Source organism: Polyodon spathula, chromosome 3 (genome assembly GCF_017654505.1).
Source record: "Polyodon spathula isolate WHYD16114869_AA chromosome 3, ASM1765450v1, whole genome shotgun sequence".
NCBI classification, from domain to species: Eukaryota; Metazoa; Chordata; class Actinopteri; order Acipenseriformes; family Polyodontidae; genus Polyodon; species Polyodon spathula.
The window spans coordinates 9,000,103-9,023,063 of NC_054536.1; the positions used below are offsets into that span (position 1 = coordinate 9,000,103).

General features: G+C 36.3%; 1 protein-coding gene across 2 annotated transcripts in view; it reads left to right on the forward strand.

Moving 5' to 3' along the window:
- LOC121312582 (LIM zinc-binding domain-containing Nebulette) overlaps nucleotides 1-22,961 on the forward strand; it is a 93,504-nt gene that overhangs the window by 13,185 nt on the left and 57,358 nt on the right. The window lies entirely within an intron of this gene.

The window sequence follows — 22,961 nt, forward strand, 5'->3', positions numbered from 1 at the left end:
TTTCAAAAGGCAGCAGTATAATAATAAATAAATAAATACAATAAAATAAAACACAATTGCAATGAAGTTTTAAGCTATTTACTCTTTAAGCAACAGAATTATCATATTGCCCAATTCAATTGTGACTTTTCACGATGTGGCAAACTATACATGCTTCATAATGTTGCCTGAACAATATATATAAAAGTCAAATCAATCAGTGAATCAGGGCTTAATTTTCACTGCCAGGACTTTTATTTCAGATCAGAAATACCTCTTTCTTTGCTCTCCAACTCAGATGTTTTGCAGCTTGATGGGGACTGAAACACAGAAGGAAGTCACACAAACTGTGTGCGTCAAAGTTATGTAGGTTTGTAAGCAGTGGAAGTGAATGTTTGAGTTTGGTTGATTGCATCATTAATTTTATCATGAGTAAAATACACTGCAATTACGAAGCATTTTTTAACCTGCACAGTGTCAGCCCTGTTTGAATGTCGTGGTTCTGTCGGGCGGAAAATATAAATAGTTTTCTAGCGTTAGATGTGGTTTAAGTTCAGTCCAACAAGAAAGGAACATGCAGTAGTCCATGCCCCTGAGTGGTTCCTGGGGCTACATGTGCACTTTGTCCTTTTCAGATTCCAATGTGTGTTGCTGTTGAGATAGAACATAAAGCGATTTGTAGTGGAGTTGTTGTTTAAATGGCGATCAGTTACAGTGCAGTTATGGACTGCATGCGTTTAGATCCAAGCTAATGTGATAAAAACCTCAATAGTAGTAAAGGGGAATGTTTTTCACTGTAATGCTTAAGGTTTCCAACATACTGATTTAATATGTTATGTTTTTATTGTAGTTTTAAACTGATGCCAGACTTCTTTAAAAAAAAGAATCCCTTTAAGATTCTCCTTGCTACATGTAATTATTTAGCCCCTGTCAGCATTTTACAGAGCACAGTGGGTGTCCTTGACTGCTTTTTGTTCCATGATAAAGTTTATAATGAAAGAAAGTTAAATGTAGCTGCTGATATGTGTTCCCTGCAGAAATGCTGCATAAATGAATGATGTCTTTTAGAGTGGGGTTTCAAAGTAGCCCCTAATAGTACATGTCTTTAAAACTGTCTTTCAACTATTTGCAACAAAAATTACAATTCATTTTCCCCAGAAATGAATAGCTACTTGTACAGATATGGTTAAAGGTTTTGCATCATCCTATGGAATTAACACATTTTTCTTCATAAAGTCAAATTAAACATGCTGAATAATGTTACATTAACATATTGAATTACACACTGCTTTTTAGTTTTCCATATAATTAATGAAAAACTGACAAAAAATAAAAACCAAATGTGACATTTTGAAATCTAACATGAAATACTGTACTACTATTATTCAGGCTTCTGGTAGACTTTTGCGATATCATTTTGTAGTTTCTTTAATTAAATTACGTTCATATAGTTTTCTGTTTTTAATTATGTCTCAATCCTAAAATTCTAGGTGATGTGAACATTTTGGCTATTTTATATTGTTGTGTGTCCAGCACAAGACAAAATTAATTGACACGTACAGTAGCTTTAAACAAACATTAAGTGCACTTAAAAAAGCTATGGCACATGAAGTAGAAATGTGTAGTCATTTGGGTGAGTAGCATGTACCTATTCCACTGCTTCGTCTGCAGAGAAAAAACCTTTAAATTGTTTAAGTCAAAGCAGGAGCAGGCTGTACTGGTGTGTGGTTTGTGTGTGCATCGGCAGAAATGCTAAATAGGGGTTGTGTTGTATCCACGTGCTTAAAACAAAGTGATGTCACATGTAGAGCTTTTAAGGTTAACATTTACTAAAGTATTTCTGTATTTGTTACAAGATGTTTTAGTTTCCATTAATTTCCTAAATACCCCCCATGTTCTTTTACTAATGTGTTTAACACCACCCTTTTAAATTCTCTTTACTCTGTCAACAGGGGCAGTCCAAACTGATTTAAAACATAAAAACATAATACATTTTAGGAAAGAGAGGAAGTCATTTGCACCATATATGCTAGTCCAGCTGCTTGATCTCAAAACTTGGGTCAAGTTGCGCCTTAAAGGATCCCAGTGATTCAGTATCAAAAACATGACTCGGTAACCCAATCCATACCCTCACCACTGTGTGCGAGAGTCTCCTGTCCCTTGTCTCTTTCCACTTCATTTCCAGCTGTATTCTCTGGTCCTGGTGTCTGTGCCACGCTTTAAGTATTGGTTCGGGTTAACTTTGTCTATGCTGTTTGAGAATTAGGACTTGCATCCCTTAATTCTTCTTTGTTCTAGGTTAAATTTAATTCAGTTCTCGCAGCCTATTGTCATAGCTCGTCGATAAACTAGACTGCACAGGATACTAAACTGTGGATGTTACATAGAGTGAATCACAGTCCATTCTTGATCTAAATATTGTAGTCTCTTAATGTCTCCATTTATTACAAATGCTGATATTTAATTTTGTTAGGAAATAAAAAATGACATAATTTAAGATAACTGGCATGGAGGCTGTTGAGCATTACTTGCTTTTTAAATACAGGTTAAGACCATTATGAAACGGGCAGTGAGTTGTTTTAGTAAAGTGAAGGGCATAGCTGTGAAGGCCCACTCAGTATGCCCCTGTTGCGAGGAGAAGTGATCTGCGGTGGTAGTCAAGCTGTGAGTGACTTCTGAAGGATTTAGCACAGTCCACAGTGGGCTTTTCTCATGAAACTGCTGCACTGTTCAGCACCGTTTGGCACGGCTGGAGGCTGTTGCTCAACGAGAGCTCTTAATTAGTAAGCAGGGCCACTGGAGTAACATCTCGCATCACTTGAAGCCATTCGGATTCACACAGGGTCAGTGCACTCGTGCTATGATACAGGATACTGCTCCAGTTTTAGAGAGGTCCCTTCTTTGAATAGACGGAGGGATTAAATCTCCATCAACAACCTCAAAACTGCCCTTTAGGATAAAAACAAAAACACCACTGTTGAGAAAAAAGAAGTTGCTCAAAACACGTTCAGTGCCAAGCAGTAAACTCAGTGTAAGACTTGGGGTTTGTGATACAAGTACAGTTTATTCTTAACCACTACTAGAAAAGAATCTGGACAATTATGTTTGGTATGAAGTGGTAGGTGGTCCTCATTCACAGTTACATTTCAATTTTTGCAAGAATACAGTAGGAAAATGAATGCACCGTGCCTCTACTGTTTCATTACAATGTGGCTGTTGACCAATAGTTTTGTTTTTGTTCAGTGTGACCTGCCCTTTCCTTTTGAGAGAGACACACAGCTGTTTATCTTGGAGCTGGCAACAGCAGCCATGACTTTCCAAAGTCGCAGAAAAGCTGAGAACATTTTTGCGCATTTTGTCAGGAAGTGTGCACTGCTTTATTGTTTACAAATGGTCAGACATGGTTTGTTGTCAATGATACTGTGTTGAATTGTAAAGCAACAGGATTTATTTCATTTTTTCGTTCACGATCAGCTTTGTTCTTTATGGCGTTGTCTCTAAATTGTGTTGCTGGCCTTGCAAGGACCTTCTGATTGTACAATAATTCTGAACAAAGAAAAGTAGTACAGATGCTAGATAGCTGTTTTTATGCTGAATTACATCATTGAGATTTATGGCAATACTTTTCCTCAAGCCAATCCAGATGGTTCTGCACATGGTAGAAAAACTTTAGGTGTAGTCAGTGCTGCATGCTCCAAAATATCAATTATCTACAGTAAATGATATGCCAGTTCAGAATATAAAACACTATGCCCTTAACAACACTCCCATGTCTTTGTGTTGTATACCAGTTGTTATGTAACTAAATTAGATTGGTTATAAATGTGCATCCTAAAAGTGCAGCTGAGCATACTGTAACCAATAATCTTTTATATAAAGTAACACCCAGTGGTAAGAATCAGACCATTTAATCTCGGTGAAGCAGAATTTTGTAGGACCTTATTCTTCATTACTAGTGGTTCGATGAGCTGGAAAGCTATATATATATATATATATATATATATATATATATATATATATATATATATATATATATATATATATATATATATATATATATATTAAAATGCTCATATTGCAGAGTTGCAGCCAGCAGTGTTTGGTGTGCTCTTTGCTTAATCAAAAACATATTGATGGATTTTGCAGCCTTGCCATCCAAGTAGACACTATCAGAACACTTCTCTTCCTGCTAAAAAAAATATGTTAACACCTGCTGCTACAGAAAGAAAAGTCATCTACTACATGTTGAGTTCAAATCTGGGCCTCGTGAACATGTCAAATCCAGTAGTGAAAATGAAATTATGTTTGAGTTGTTTCTGTCTAGAAATAGCTGTACTAGCTTATCCAGTGTATGATACAGAATATGGCATAGTTATTTAAGTGCATCACAGTTTCACTGTTTTCTGTACATTTCTGTTTCTTAACTGTAATGCATCTAATGGTGTGGATGTCATGTCATGTTAACCCACATTTTGCATTGCTCTCTTAAATGTGCACATTTTTCATGTTTATTCATGTTACTTGGGTGTGGCTGGTAGTCGAATTTCTAGTCATTTCTACTAACCATCAAGCTTATCCTGTGAAACACTTGGCCGCTTGTATTGTGGTCTAATTATTTTCAAACCTCCATAATCCATGTTCCTTTAAGGATACCTCAACCATATGTTGCTTTTTTTTGGTGGCACTCACATTTCCATCCCAAAGCCCCTTATCTACTATAGAAAATCATCTTCGTCTCACTTCAAAGGCAGGACTGGTATTGCTGTTGCAGGCTCCTTTGAGACACGTGCCTTCCGGTACCTGCTCTTGATCACCATTTAGTCTTGGAGCTGGCAGGAATTCATCTTTGCTAATATCCCCTCCTCTTCCCTTCAATGCCTCACGGGACACATACTAATCTTGTCGCAAGGGACAGTAGAATTCCGCGTAACATTCTGGTTGAGTCTTCAGTGGTCTTAGCTGATCCCTAGTGTAGCCTGCTTCCATATCAACAAGACAGAGTCAGTCCCTGTAATAATCTTACCCTTACTGCATTCACACCAAAAGAAACCAGCTTTCAACAGCTGTACACATTCCTAGCCCTTTCTTCTTTTTTGCTATATTGTATTTGGCCACAGATAAGCCACCAAAAGAGTATTTTTTAGTGCTTTCACCCAAAACCTCCCAATGCATTCCAGCAACTGCTTTCATTTGGTATTTTAGGTTTTAAGGAGTTCAGCTAATTTTTTAATTTTTTTATTTTACAATTCTACAGCTGACTTATGTCTTGAGCAAAATATAATTGAAGTAATATTGCATATCAAATTGGGATTCAACATTTAATTGCTTTTTCTTATTCTGAACCGGTACTATTCTTTATATAATGTTCATATATGTAATGGTCATTAACTTCATCATAATAATAGGTCTAGTTCTACAACCATGGTGGTAGTTCTACTGTATGTTACTGACTTAATTGTTTTGAAAGCAAGAGCAAATGTTCTGAAGCAATAGAATCTTTCTTCTTTGCATACCCTTCACTTTACCAAAATCCCAAGGAGGTTATTGTACTGCATAAAGCATTATTTGTTGTAAAGCTCCACACATTTCAATCAACACCCAGTTGATTTAGTATCAAACAGTTCATGGATCATACAAAGCAGAACAGGAGCTGCTTTGTTAACAGTTTGCTGCAGTGTCTGGTTGCTAATAAAGATAGACTTTAGTATGCCTGTTTTCACAGTTTATTTTGTAGGCATGCAAATCTGTCCCCAAAGAGCCCTTGCTTGGGATTTGGATATTTCCATGAGCAAGCACATAATTAAAATTTCCTGAATATATTCTCAGAACTAAATCCTGAACATTTCAGTTGTTTTTCAACCAGTGTTTTTTTCCTGCATAATCATTACACAGGTATGATAATCCATAATCCCCCCAAACATGCAATATTCCACCAGGTTCTGCTCTAGTATCAGAGGCTGTAAAGTAAACACTGTGGATATTTTAGTTTACTGAATACAGCAGGGGGTAGTATTGCTGTCTGACCCTCAGCATTTAATAGTGCACAGACAGACAGAAAATAAAAGGTTGCAAGACAAACAAAACACAGGACACGGCACTTTCGCCAAAGCAAAAAGACAAACAAAACAGACTATACAGACAAAACATGGTGAGCAATATTTTTAACTACTACTATTATTACTCTTCTTATTATTACCTCCGTCTCCAATCCCGTTCTCCACTCACCGAACACACAACCCTGAGTGAGTGAAAACATGCAGCTTTTATGCAGCTGTACCGTGACTCGATTGCTAATCAATCATTCAGTTGGAGTCGCGGTACAACTGCACGTGAATTAATAAAGTGCAATTCCCTGTGCTCACATATTATTACATTTTACTTGCACGTGAAGTTCTGTGCAATCCTCGTGCCTAAATACAAATCTACATTTTAAACACTCGTGTTACACAGACCCGTTTATATCCCGTGTACCAATGACTATACCACAACATACAACACAAAATACACACAGGGGCGGGCACTTTGCCACAGGCAGTAAGACAGGTTTAGTTTTTTAACCCATCTCTAAACCACACATGAATTGGTTTTAATCAACATGCAAGTGGTTGTGTGTCTCTCTTTCAGTTTGCTAATTTAATGGATAATTGCATTGCTGTTGCGTTTTATAAGGTAATAATGGAACTCTCGAGTCAATGCATTATTTGAACAATGGAGTTTCATTATTACCAAGGACCATGCCACAGCACTGCAATTATCACTATCATACTGCAGCTGAAGTCCTCTGAAAAAATGTAATATTTTCTGTTATCGAGTAATAGAAAACCCTGGGAGAGCAGTGTCTGGTGGTTGTATATGTTATCTCCTCAGTAAACCACAACCCAGATTCAAATGTGCTTCTTTGAAACAGTGGGAGAAAAAAAATGGGAAAGCAGTATCTGGTTGTTGTACAATCTACAATATGTTATCTCCTCAGTAAACCACAACCCACATTCAAATGTGTTTCCTTGACCTTGCTTCTCTTGGCACTTTTTCATCTCAGCACTCAATAGATGTACACAACTGCTCAATACTACAATAGGTCAGGTTTCTTCTGAATGGCCCATTGTGCTCTTGGACTGCCACATGCACCTGATAACCAGCTAATGAGATATAATCTTTTGATATATAATTGAATACATTTTCAAAATACTGTGTATATTCATTTAAATATCCACAAAAATAAAAAAAAAAACATATTAGGGTTCAACTTGTGTGTCTTCCTGTCTTTCAGTGGTTGCAGCCAACTCACTCTCTTTCACAACCCTTAAGGTGTGTGTTTAATACAGCAGGGTCTCTTTTAAGATCACATACCGAAAAGGCTTCATGAACTTCATTAACAGTAATTGATGTGTCTGTGTGGAGAATACATGTTTAGAAGATTATAGCATGTTACACCAAGGGACTGGTCTATAATACATGATGTAAGAAACACTGTGTTGCTAAAACAAAGTTTAGCAACAAAATGATAGCATTTAAAGAGAGAAAACAGGACTACAAAGCTGTTGAATTCTAGGCTGATTGCAGACGTTCGGATGTATTTCGGTGGCAACATTGTTTTGACTCTTGAGTATAGCCCTGTGCTCACCTGCTGTGTAATTTGAACTCAAGAGAAAAAGAACATTGGATCGTGCCCTTGGTACTGTCTCCGTTTTTTAAAAAGTCCATGCTTTTTAAATGGAAACATTGACAAACATGGAGAAAAGATACCTGTTGCTATTGTGCATGTTAACACCACCTTGTAGCACTAATAGACAAGCTGATAATCAGCGTTGTTTTCAATGTTGGACAATGCAAGGCATTTTATAATATTTACGCACATATATAAGGGTACCTCAGAAGGTATAATACCCTGAACATTTCATTTCAGTCAGGGGTATCCAATAGCGTACCAAAAAGCTACATTTACACCCAGCGGTCCAGATAAGCTGCGTACCTGACATTTTACTCATTAAAAAATCAGAAATATGCACTCCATTTAAATTTTAGCAGTTGTTCTGCACAGCTTGTCTGCCTCCCCTAAAACTTCCAATAACAACTACATCTCCCAGAATACAATGTCTTCAGTTACTAGGAAACTATACACAAGGTAAACCAACCCAACAAACATTATGCAATCTCTGGCTAGCCCTGTTGTCTCTGCAGCCAATCACAGTAAGAATAAGAATAATTCGAAGCTACACAGGTTGAAGAATAAACACCCCAGTCCAGCTACAAAAATCCAACCGGAACCATCGTCAGAGACAACCTAAAAAAAGGTGCCTATAATATTAAACAAACTGTTTTATAACTTATTAATGCATTACCTTGTTTAATTTTTCTGTATGACCTTATATTGAAGTTTTAACATGTTCACTGAGTTTAAGAATGTAATGTTAAAATATAAGAAATGTAATTAATTTGCAGAGTTACTGCCTTGGACTAATGTTAAATAGAAGTGAGGTATCATATCCTGTTACCAAGTTTTGCATATGAACGAATACATAAATATGTGTGAAACATTAATAGGATTACATGAGAGACCTTTGTGATCCTCTTGTTCTGTATTTGGTAACAGTTGGGCCTTTGTTTATTTGAAGATGTGCTAGAGTGCAAGTTTGTGAAACAGCAGATAGCTTAATAAATGCCATTACCAATATAACAAGAATATATATATTTTTTTGTAGCAAGTAAAATATCAGGAGTTTATCTTGCGTTTATTGTTTTTACATTATTCAATTCAACAATATGCTTTGTGGTAGTACGGTAGTTCATCATTTCAGATATAACTAGAACTGCCAGGCAGTTTTACGGCTCCCAAGCCCCAGTATCAGTACCCGTCTACGCGTGTTTAGTTCTAAATGTGCCAAGTTTAAAATCAGCAACTTCAACTGTTCCACAAAAGAACATTTTGAAAAAATTTGTTTTAAAAAATGCGGCAGGCAGCCATCTTGTTTAACGCAAGTTTCTTAAAAGTCAGTTGTATTGCTACAGTGTCAAGGATGATGCTTGTGAAGTTTCTAGTTAGTCAAGTAAACCGTTTGTCAACTGAGGCAGTTTTAAATTTCAGGTGAAAACATACACCTGGCGGCCATCTTGTTTTATAAAACATAACCATTTTCACATTTTTATATTCCATTGTTACTGGGATAATAACTACCATTTTTGGAGTTTGTTGGTCAAACGGTGTTCAAATAGCAGCAGTTTGCTGTTGAGGACTCATTTCGATAAGATTTTTGGCAGCCATTTTGACATTAAAATTTATCGCAGAAACTTCTGCTTCGCAAACTTGATGCATGTTTGGATGCTGATGATATATGTCAAGTGTCAGATCAATTGCTTCAATGGTTCCCAAGAGGAAGATTTCGAAAGGTTTCTAAAAAAATGCGCAAATGGCCATTTTCGTTTTCACAGTTTTTTCAAAGTCAATTGTATTGATACAGTATCAGGGAAGATGCTTGTGAAGTTTGGAGTTAGTCAAGTAAATCGTTTGTCAACTGACGCAGGTTTAAATTTCAAATGTAAATGTATAAGTGGTGGCCATCTTGTTTTATGAAACATCAGCATTTTCACATATTTGTATCCCATTGTTACTGGGACGATAACTACCAAGTTTGGAGTTTGTTGGACAAACAGTTTTATAACAGCAGCAGTTTGTTGTTAGGGGTGTGTTTTCGATAAGATTTGTGGCAGCCATTTTGACATTAAAATTCATCACAGCAACTTTTGATGCGGGTTTGGGTGCTGATGATATAGGCCAAGTTTCAGATCAATCGCTTCACTGGTTCCCAAGAAGAAGATTTCAAAAGGTTTTATTGAAAAATGCGTCACGGCACCAATTGCAAGGACGCAGCAGCAACATTTTTTCAGCATCTGACAGCCAATGTATCCAGCTTGTTACCTGCCAAGTCAGAACCTGATCAGGCATACAGCGTCTAAGCAGCAACATTTTAAAGTTTTGGGGAAAAAAAAAAAAAAAAAAAAAAAACTTTAACACTATAACAATAGGCTTCCCAGCCTTTGGCTTGGAAGCCTAATAAAGAATATAACACAGTAAACTATGAAAACCTCTTTCAACATCAGGTTATTATAGAACGGATTTTATTTTGTACAGTAAATTGTACTGGGTGTTGCAATAAAAGCTGAAACTTATTTTTTGTGTATTTTAGAAGTTATTTATTGCTTTAATATTATTTGAGACATGTATTCTTACATTGTTCTTATATTGTTAAAGGCTAACTGTCTTGAAATAATATTTGTCTAAATAAGAAAATAGTTTGTGTTATGTGTTGAACACCATTGAAACCATAGCTGTCTATTCTAGGTTTTCTATTTGAAATGCATTAACCTTTACCTGTAGCTTTTTGTGTTCCTCAGTTACAGTGCTTGCATTGGCAGCAGCACACTGAAATGACTCTGCAAGTTATTTGCAATGAGTTATTAAAGAAATTCTGGAAATGTCACTCTGAGTTATTATTATTATTTTTTTTTATTTAGTCCTGTTTGTGTTTTTTTTTTTTTTTGTTTGTCAACCAAAAATCTTAAAGTATGAAATGAAATATACTCCATGTCCCTAACGGTATATTTTGTAATAATGTCCAGTTTTTCACTATTCTGTATATTGTAATATTAGCAATAAGCTTTTTTTTTTAAACATCTTTATTTATTGACTAACCTACAGTACATTGTTACTAGTGGACTGCTTATGAAAGATTTTCCTGAAAACTACAGTATCTCAGGGACATAAAAAAAAAAAAAAAAAAAAAAAAAAAAAAATCAATAGATTTTTACTGTAAAAATTTTATTTATGTTCAAATTACATTGTTAATTCTTAATAAGTTGATAAAAACAGAATTGCTCATTTTGACAAATGTAATTTGCCATTCCCAGAATGTAAAATCAGGAGCCCTAAAATATCAAAACAGGTTAACCTGCTTATACTGTACATTTTTTTTTATACATACAAATCAAAAGTACAATATATAGTTGAGACATATACACCTCTGGACTGTCTTTGATGAACCACTGAAATATCACCAGCTACCCAAAACTCTGTTGCACAAACCATATAGCCTTTGCTTATGGTCCTTGAGATCATAACATTTAAAAAGTATCAAAATATATAAAAGGTACTTCTCTTATTATAATTGTAGTAGTTATAATCTCTGTTAGAAAATGGAATTGATTTGGACTTTAGAATCATCTGTTTCTTGCCAAACATTTTGTTTTAACTTGAAATTAATTTTACAGTGAAGCTATTGATTCTGATGATCACTCTGCTGAGTGGGGAAGGGTAATCGCGCGAAGCACATTAATAGAATATGTTTTTAGTAGCAATAGCCTACACATTAGCACAGCACATTAACAAATCCATTTTGTGCTATTAGGGGATGCTGATGGAAACATTTTACATGTAATTGTGTTTCTGTATTATCATTCTAAAATCGTACAAAGTCATAGTAAACACCCCTTTTAATGCAATTCATTTTTAATTTACAGTACGTTCTTATGATGCGCGACATCCGAACTATTAACATAGCACGTCCTTAGTTTCCATAAAATGACAATCATTTTGACGGTCAGGTAGATCTGATTCAGGAATCGTAGCACTTCAATCACAATCATGTTTTCTTTGTAAGTCTACCCATTGAGGTGTTTTTATTTCCTTCTCATTTTCATCCAGACAATTTAATTCCAATTCCAAGAATGATTTTGTTGTACACTCCAGGGAACTGAGACAAATTTGATTTGCACAACTATCAGCAATTTAGAAACTAGGGAATCCTGAAGTGTTACTGAACCACCTGCAGTGTTTATAAGACACACAGTACTTTTCCTTTGCTCTGTATCCATATTGCAGCAATTTCTGTTTTAACATATTCCCATTTGTTTTGATATTTTTATTCACACATATTAGGCAAATCAACTAGGTTTTTTTTTCAACTTTTACTCAGGGACATTCAGTAGAAGAAATACAGTTTTCCTTCTAAACATTCCAGTGTTCATGTTCCCACTTCATGTTCCCTCCTGCAACAATGCTTGTGCTTTGATTGACGTGAGTGATGTATTCTAGATACACTGATGTCCGTAGAATTATTTTTTATTTTTTCTCTTGGTGAACGTTGTACAATAAATGTTAATTTATGACCTATGATGTGGGATTACATTTTTTCAATTTAAATTAAAAAAAAGAATAATAGTAATATGACTATTTGGCTTTCCTGTTGACACGTGGTTATATATATATATAATCATATTATATATTATAGTATATAGATATATATATATCTATATATATAATATATATATTCTATATCTAAAGTCTACTTTACCAGGCATGAATGGTCCTTTTTTTTGTGCATTCAAAAAAGTAACCTGTTCAAATGCATGGTTTGAGCTTTTTTGAAAAGGCATCACATGACATTCATGTACATTCGATCAGCAAGTATCTATGTGCACTATATCTAACTAGTGATCTAAATAAACAAGAATGGCAAATAAATTATATATTTATGCACGTATATATTAAACTGACAAGATGTGTTTTTAAACTGGGGTTTTAAATCCAGCAATGTGACCATCGACATAGAATACTGTGACGGTATCAATCTTTGCATGCAGACTTTGCTCTAATTTGATTATGGTTGTACTCTAACAGATTGTATAAATTGACATTGCTTTAGTCATGCTGTGAGCCAGCGTTTGTATTTCAGGTATAAGATAAAGAACCCATTCTGTTGCTTGAGGTATCTAGGCTTCCCTGAAAGTTGAGACTATCTTCAATGCAAATCTGATTTATTTATTGTATTCAGTGGCTTTCAATCACATTTATTTTTAAATAGTCGGATCACACGTTTAACCCAATTACCACACATTGATGAGTTACTCTGGTAAACAAGGCTCTTAAACTTTTCCATTATCTTTTGCATGTAAATGTATCCAAGTGCTTGTGGCTTGGTAGGTGTACACTTCCCAGAACTCGCACTCCAAGGACAACCTGCATATTTCCAATGTGTTATGCATCCCTTCAGCACAGGTTGTGCAGCATTGAAAAGAATGTAAATGGCCTTTGTCAACTGTTTGGTTCATAATAGCTGGAAAAAAAATACCATTCATAATCAAATACACATTTTACACAATGTGTGCATCTTTCATATAGAACAATGTGAAATCTATGAAGTCATGGTAGTTTAATAAAAAAAAAGATGATTTGTTATCTCTATGTACTTTACTGCAAGATACTTGCTAGCAATAATTCAGATCACCAAATGCCCTTATAAGAATCTCTCCAAAAAAACAACAACAAAAAAATAAATTAGGAATTTACAAAATAAATAACCTTGCGATTTTGTTATTTTTTTACACATGTACGTTTTTCATTAGACAGGGCTGAAATAAATTCCATTGATTTGGCAGTTTTCATATTCTGTTCCTTTTGACAACTGGGAGGTACTCAGCGGTAAGAGGAGATTGAGCAAAGGCCTGCTATATCTCCTGACATATGTGCTAATCAGGCTGAGAGAGCTTAACAATAAATAAATGATTTGGACTGCATTGGAGTTTAACAGAATTCGGCCCCAGACCACATGGGGACACCTGTACTTGACAAAATATCTGTAGATTAATAATTGACAGTACCTATTGTACATTAACTTTTGGGTCATCAAAATCAACAGACCAAAGCTTTTCAATAGAATGTGGTCTTTTTCAATAGATGAAAGAGAAAATGTAATGGTGCTTTGCAGTATGAAATCTTTGCAGACTTGCAAGTTAATTTTGAAAAGGGGATTCAAATATACGGTAAGTGAAGTTTGGTGAACTGAGATCTGATTTCATATTAATCTTTGATGTTGCAGGAGGTGTCTTAGGGACTTTGAAGGTCCTTTCACGCTTCAATATAAAATATTAATTGAAAATATATTCTTTAGAGATACCTCAGAATGCATAAGTTATTGTTCTAGTAAAAGATTCTCAACACGTACTTCTTGTCAATGAACTTTGTTACTTAAGTAGCTAATCAGTCTTCAGATTATGTTTTTTTTTTTTTAAATTTGTTTCCAGTCATGTATTTTGAAGCTTCACACTGCAACCCACGTACCAGCTCAGAAGAACTGAAGAATGTTCTCATGTTTTTAATGCCAGAACACATCCATTCCACTATTCTCATCTTGGGAACCTAAACAATGGATGTTGCCAAACAAAGAACACAAGAGATTAGCTAGATTGTTCTGGACCAGGCCCCTTATATTATTATTATTATTAGTTTATTTAGCAGACACCTTTATCCAAGTTGACTTATAGGGACTAGGGCGTGTGAGTGATGCATCAGCTGCAGAGTAACATACAACTACATCTCACCTGACTGACAAAGCACAAAGAGGTTAAGTGAAGCTCACAGATGGGAGTCAGTGAGTGAGCTGGGATTTGACCCGGGGACCTCCAGGTTACAAACCCTGTTCTTTAACCACAAGACCACACTGCCTGACTAGGGTTGCTGTGGTGGAACCAACCCCAGCCAAACTCAGGAGAGCTCAAATGCCACACAGACTTGTCTATGGGTACCTAGCCAAGCCATTAAACATGACCAGGTCTGAACTGGCAAGCTCAATTTGCATGACTTACCTGCACTGCACACCACCTCCTGATTCCACATATTTACATTTGTATTAAAGGTTCAATTCTTTACAGTTATTTGTTTGTTATTCTGTACGGCTGATGTTTGGTAGCTAGGTGTTTTGTTTTTTGATATGTGAAAGTCACAAAGGTTTACTTGTACCAACAAGAACATTAAACACCTCCCTTCCTTAACCACCTACTTCTACAGCATAGATCAGTACAACTCAGAATATAGTAAAACCCCTCCAATCCAGAATACAGTAAAACCCATCCAATCCAGCCCCTCTGCAAACCGTCATTCTGTATAATTTGGTATCGTTTTTGGGTTCCGACAAAAAGTCTACTGAAATGAACGTTGTAATCCCCTCTACAATCCAGAACCTGTCTATTCTGGAATCTGGCATGATTTGTAAATCTTGTCTAGCTAAAATCAAACTAAATCTGACTGCAGTTCAGAATCAAGTCAAGAGGTTTTTTCTTTTCTAATTTAATTATCGAGTATGTTGTGTAAATACAAAGCAGTCCAGCATATATGGAATTGTAAAATCCATGTTTACATAATGGAGAAAGTGCAATTGAAATGAATACAACACAAGAGTTACTGGGTATACAGGGCCTATAGAACGTCTACACCCCCTTGAACTTTTTTCACATTTTGTTGTGTCAGTGCCTCAAAGTTTCATGCATTTAAATGAGGATTTTTTTTCCACTTATCTACACACCATACTCCTCACTGTTAAGGGGAAAAAAGTTTTTATTGAGGGAAATATATATATATATATATATATATATATATATATATATATATATATATATATATATATATATATATATATATATTAAAAATACAAAACTGAAAGATCATAATTGGATAAGTCTCCACCCCCCTGAGGTAATACTTGGTGGAAGCACCTTTGACAGCAATTACAGCTGTGAGTCTGTTGGGATAGGTCTCTACCAACTTTGGTCAAATATTGCCAAATCTAAGTGTGCAGTCTTCTTTACAAAACTGTTCAAGCTCTGTCAAGTTCTTTGGGGAGAGTTGATGGACAGCAATCTTCAAGTCATGCCACAAATTTTTGATTGGATTTAGGTCGGGGCTCTGACTGGTCCACTCAAGGACATTTACCTTTTTGTTCCTTAGCCACTCCAGTGTAGCTTTGGCTGTGTGCTTTGGGTTTTTGTCATGCTGAAAGGTGAACTTCCATCCCAGTTTCAGCTTTCTTGCAGAGGGCAGCAGGTTTTCCTCAAGGACTTCTCTGTACTTTGCTCCATTCATTTTCTTTTCTATCCTGACAAGTGCTGTGCCCAGTCCCTGCCGATGAGAAATATCCCCATAACACGATGCTGCCACCACCAAGCTTCACAGTAGGGATTGTCTTCTTTGGGTGATACGCTGTGTTGGGTTTGTGCCAAACATAACGTTTTGCATTTAGACCAAAAAGTTCCATTTTAGTTTCGTCAGACCACAAAACCTTTTGCCACGTGGCTACAGAATCTCCTGATTGTTTTTTTGCATACTTCAAATGGGATTCAAGGTGGGCTTTCTTAAGTAATGGCTTCTTTCTTGCCACCCTACCATACAGGCCAGATTTGTGGAGTGCTTGGGATATTTTTGTCACATGCACACTTTGACCAGTATTGGCCATAAAAGCCTGTAGCTCTTGCAAAGTTGCCATTGGCCTCTTGGTAGCCTCTCTGATCAGTCTCCTTCTTGCTCAGCCCTGCAGTTTGGAAGGACAGCCTGATCTAGGCAAGGTCTTTGTGGTGCCATACACCTTCCTCTTCTTAATAATCGTCTTGATCGTGCTCCAAGGGGTATTCAAGGCCTTTGATATTTTTTTTTATACCCATCCCCTAATCTCTGCCTTTCAGCAACTTTGTCCCGGAGTTCTTTTGAAAGCAACTTGGTGCTCATGGTTGAGCCTTTGCTTTGAAATGCACTAGCCAGCAGAGGGAACCTACAGGAACTGCTGGATTTATCCTGAAATAATGTGAATCACTACAATTTAACACTGGTGGAGGCCACTTAACTTGGTATGTGATTTTGAATGCGATTGGTTACACCTGAGCTAATTTATCCAACCAAGCTATTTCAGTTTTTATTTCTAATTCATTTTCTACAAATTATTATTTTCACTTGGAAGTTGTGGGGTAGACTTTCTATAGGCACTGTACATTTACAGTACCTCTTTAAGCCACACTGTATAATCCGGCACTACAGTACTTTCTGGTCCAAAGCGATGCTGGATTTGACAGGTTTTACTGTACTTACATTAGTTTGTATTAGAAGTCAAGCAGTTAGCTATTCAAACTGTGCCTTCAAGTGTCTTCTAATACAAATTGCCTAGGACACTTTACTGAAAATGAATTGACTTTGTCATCATAGAAAATACTATTCAATAGTTTGTAATCCAAATTGTATGGATTGGAACTTCACTGCCAAGTTGGTAGCTGAAATAATACCGGAAAAGTGACTGGGTTACAAAAAGTGGCATTTAAAGATATTCACGGGAGGGCTAATGGTGCTTTTGTTTCAGTCTGGGAAGAGACACCTTGGCTGCATATGTGGTATCCCACAGAGACTACTATTGTGTAGAAAGAGTACATTACTGGATTGGAGGAACATTCCCATAGTTGCTCATGGAAACACCACATCCTAGAGGAGGAGTTGTAAGCAATGGCCTAACTGATACGAAACCTGTATTGATAGGGGGAACAGCATACATCAACTGCTACTGAATTTCACAGTGAAAATGCATTACATTGGAACAAATAAATGCAGATTATAGATTCTACAAGCCAGATAATTATTAGCTAAACTGGATACTGATGCATCGTGTGTGTGTGTGTGTATATATATATATATATATATATATATATATATATATATATATATATATATATATATATATATATATATATATATATATATAGTAAAAGATCCTTGTACTCTCACGGTTCGTTGCCCTTTTAAAAGCAGACCCAGGAAACAGAAATGGATTTTTATGGCGCTGGTGTGCACTTTTAATCAACACAAATGGAAACAAACAAAACACAAAATAAACACCTAGCTCCTTCTTGAGCACTAATTAAACACACGGGAACCTAACTACCTTACAGGACGGCTAAGCCGTTTATCTGTCACATAAACACAAACACCATTCCTTACTCGACTGCTCGGAAACAGAGCGCACCTTCTGCTTCCTACATCTCAGCAGCCCTGAGCATTTTAGCTGTCTCTCTTAAATATCCTGCACCTGGCTCTAATGTACAATTAACACCAGGTGCAGGGGATTACTAAACAATAAAACAATTAAATCAAGTTGCATTTTCACATGTTTTGGCAGGGAAGGATTTTAACCCCCTCCCTGCCATCTTACAATATATATATATATATATATATATATATATATATATATATATATATATATATATACACACACACACACACACACACACACACACACACACACACACACACACACACACACACACAGTGCCTTGCAAAAGTATTCAGACCCCCAATTCTCTCATATTATTGAATTACAAATGGTACATTGCAATTTCGTTCTGTTTGATATTTTATTTTTAAACACTGAAACTCAGAATCAATTATTGTAAGGTGACATTGGTTTTATGTTGGGAAATATTTTTAAGAAAAATAAAAAACTGAAATATCTTGCTTGCATAAGTATTCAACCCCTGTGCTGTGGAAGCTCCCAGTTTGCACCGATGAAAGAAATTGCCCTAATGAGGACACAATTACCTTACCGTTGGCCTCCACCTGTGAACCATTAAAGTTGCTGTCACATTTTCTGGATAAAAACCCTACTGTTGAAGGATCATTGGTAAGGCTGTGAATCTGAAGGAAAATGAAGACCAAAGAGCATTCTACAGAAGTTAGAGATAAAGTAATACAAATGCATAGATTGGGGAAAGGGTACAAATTAATATCAAAGTGTTTGGATATCCCAGTGAGCACAGCTGAATCAATAATCAGGAAGTGGAAGCTGCATCACACCACCCAGGCACTGCCAAGAAAAGGCCGTCCCTCAAAACTCAGCGCTCAAACAAGAAGGAGACTTGTGAGAGAAGCCACAGAGAGGCCAACAATCACTTTGAAGGAGCTACAGAGTTCAGTGGCTGGGAGTGGAGTAATGGTGCACCAGTCAACCATATCAAGAGCTCTGCATAACACTGGCCTGTATGGGAGGGTGGCAAGAAAGAAGCCGTTACTCAAAAAGTACCATCTGAAAGCACGTCTGGAGTTTGCCAGAAAGCATGAGAGTGACCCAGCTGCGATGTGGGAAAGGTTTTGTGGTCAGATGAGACCAAGATAGAGCTTTTTGGCCAAAACTCAAAGCGCTATGTGTGGCGCAAACCTAACACTGCCCATGCCTCAAGACACACCATCCCTACAGTGAAGTATGGTGGTGGCAGCATCATGAGTTGGGAATGCTTCTTAGCAGGGACTGGGCATCTTGTTACAATTGAAGGAAGAATGGATGGAGCAAAATACAGGAAAATATTGCAAGAGAATCTGCTTCAGTCTGCTAATAAACTGAGGCTTAGGAGGAAATTCACCTTTCAGCAGGACAATGATCCCAAGCACAAGGCCAAAGCAACATTGGAGTGGCTCAAGAACAAAAAGGTGAATGTCCTACAGTGGCCCAGTCAAAGTCCTGATCTCAATCCCATTGAGAATCTGTGGCACTATTTGAAAATTGCGGTCCACAAGCGTTGTCCAACCAACCTGAACAACCTGGAGCAAATCTGCCAAGAAGAATGGGCTAAAATCACTCTGACACTGTGTGCAAAGCTAGTACATACTTACCCCAAAAGACTTAAAGCGAAAGGTGGCTCTACCAAATATTAATGTGTGGGGGTTGAATACTTATGCAAGCAAGATATTTCAGTTTATTATTTCCCAACATAAAACCAATGTCACCTTACAATAATTGATTTTGAGTTTAAGTGTTTTAAAATAAAATATCGAACAGAACGAAATTTCAATGTACCATTTGTAATTCAGTAATATGAGAGAATTGGTCAGGGGTCTGAATACTTTATATATATATATATATATATATATATATATATATATATATATATATATGGAAACACACACAACCCAAAAGTACTACCGAAATAGATTGAGAAAAAGGAGAGACTTATTTTTCTTTTCCATGGAATTTGACCCATTCTCCTGACTTGCTGAAAAAGAAGGTCTTGTACATCTGTAGAGAGTATTAAAGTGAATTTCTCCACAGAGAATGACTGTCTAGTTCCCTGCTGCTTCTTTGGCAAATATGGTTTCAGTCAAATGTGTGAAGTCAGCTAACTCAATGAAAGCCTCCCCCTCTATTTCCACCTCCACAGAAGAGAATAGAAGAACAATTGTCTCATCCTGCACCTTGGAAATGTTCCACGCTGAGCTGCTAAAAGCCTATTTCAGGTCCCTTTTCTGCAAGATCTAAGACACGCTTATTTATGCAAAGGGACATAAAGGCTCAGTTTGTGGTCACTTATGTTTTGATGTATTCATTCCAGGGCATACCAAAAAAGAATGCTAATGAATTACATGCACACTGCAGCCATGATACAAATGCCAAACAGTTTATAGACCATACAGCTGAAAACAGGTTTTGCTGACTGTACATGTGTTTGTACTTGCACTTTCTTACATGCATCCTTTCTGAAGGACTGAGCACCACAACTAAAAATAATACAGAAAATGTAAAGGATATTGCTTAATTGAAACTTAATACTTTTTCAATATCAGTTTTCTTTTTTTTGTAAACTGCATTTTGTCTAACAACAGAAACCCTTTTTTTGTGTTGCCCATGCTTTGGTATTGACAGTATGCAGAGTAAGAATAAAAAAAAATAAAAACCCATATAAGGTACATCCAGCTGCTGCCTGGTTAACATTATCTAAGCATCCCCATGAAGGAAGCTTGTATAAATTAGCAAATCTGCTGTCATTTCTACAACAGCTAATAACTCCTAAACCATTTCAGCTGGCAACTTCCTATTTGTATTGTCATGGAGACTCCACGGGCAAAATGTAACAGCTCAGTTCCCTTTGACCTGTGACTTAGGGTGGCTGTCATATTGGGGTCATATGCCTTTTGCTTTTCGGATGATAATGACCTAAGGCTTCTAGAGATTGGCTTCATGCTTGGTAGTCGTATTTATTCTATGATAAGTTCATTGGTGTTGTACAAGAGAACAGTTCCATTTTGTGCTTGGTATTTTACAAACCTGCCCCTTTGACAAGCAAAGCCTCATACAGTATCTCAGAGACCATCTGATACAACTTCCTATACAAGATTATATAAACAGTGATTGAATTACATTTGAAAATGCTGACCCCTTAATATGGATTGTGAATGCAAATGAGGACCACAAATTGTTGCAAAAAATGAAAAATCCTCATGCCACAGTAAGACTGTAAGAACACTGATATTTTGCAAGCATACCATAATATATCGTAAGACACAGCCACTGTCATACATTTCATTATCGCCTAGCAACCAGAGCACAGCGAAAGGCAAAGAGTCTACAGAGCTGTGCAAGACAATTTGAAACTTAAAAATAGTTCAACATCAGAAAAAAGGTCATATTTCTTTACTGCCATTTTCAATCACATGCTTAGTCTTGTCACATTCCTTGTGAAATGCTGATGTTCAGTGTTTTTGGAGTGAACAACTGCATGCAGTATGCTTTGCCAACACTGGTGCAAAACAAATTGATTATAGAAACACACAAGAAGTGTGATATGATTTGGTAATACGATTTTTAAATATCTTCATTTAAACAGATCAAATGATCCAGGAATGATACATAGGCTAGTCTTCTTTTTCCGATCCCAACTACTTATGTTTGTCTGTTTTCAGTGAAGTAATTGCTAAATGTGTTGCTGACCATGATATTGACCTCTGACCTAATATGGCTGTAATATTGAGGCTGTGTGACTTGTTGAATAGTCACAGCTGTCTTCTTTGATTTTCTTATTTATTTCTTAGCAGACACCCTTATACCAGGGTGACTTACAGTTGTTACAAAGAATTTCATCACAAAGTATCACATTACAAAATATCAGAATACAAAATATTGTATTTAAGATAAGAGCATCCAAGAGGTTATCTTTTAATTCTGGTTGTGCTCAAGGTGCTGCTGCCTTTTTATATGATGTGCACCCAATATTGGAGCCTAGGGGACTGTACCAACTAAGTATAAGATTGCTTAGTTAAGTCCCAATAAGAAACAAATGACTTGTATTCTAGCTGAAATGACTTTATTTTTTATTTATTTTTATTAAACCTTTTATTTTACTAGGAAATCACATTGAGATTAAAACCTCTTTTTCAAGTGAGACCTAGCTAAGAAAGGTAGCAGCAGTACACTAAAACTATTTATCAACCTCAGTACGCACTTTAAGAACCGTAAAAAATAGAAACATGAGTGTGATCTAAGACTGTAGTTACTACAAGCAGCTGTAAAGTATTAATTTATGTGTGGCGGTATCTTACATAGAATAGCTTTGTATAAAAAAATATACCAGTGCTTCAACCTTCGCAGTGCCAGAGAGGTCCAGCCAACCAAACCATACAGCACACAATGATGAGTACTGCAGCTTGAATTAGTAATAGATCTCAAAGCTGCATGATAAATGGGATCCAGTTTGCTTAATGTTAAGGGTGATGCAATCATGTAGACTGTGTCACCATAATCAGTTTGTGGTAGAAATATACAAGCAATTAGCCTTTTTTTAACTACAGAAAAACAAGATTTGTCTATACAGAAAACCTATCATGAATTTCAATTTTTTTGCAAGATGGTCAATATGGGTCTTGTACTCAAGATTACTATCCAGCCAAATACCCACATACTAATAGTTGTCAACTAACTCACTGGCTTTTTTATCTAAAGTAACTAAAGTTGAATCGATAGTAACATTTGTCCTTGTAGCAGAGAATACCATAGCTTTTGTCTTACTAGAGTTTAAGAGAGGCTTGTTGAGTGGTGTCAAAATCAGATTGCACATTTTTGATTCCTAAAGAGGGGGAGGGATTACATTAATATAAAATGGTATCAGATGGTACTTATGTTCACCGATATTACTAATATATAGAATAAACAGTAACGGACCAAGAATTGATCCTTGAACACCCTTATTTAACAATTGGGATTTGACATCAGATTTTTAAACCATCCAGGTGCTTGCAATCCAATACCAACGCTCAATGACCTTTTGTTGAGTATTGAATGATCAACCGTAGCAAAAGCCTTGGAGAGATCAAAAATAAAACTTACATGTTGATTTCTTATCTAAAGCCATTTTTA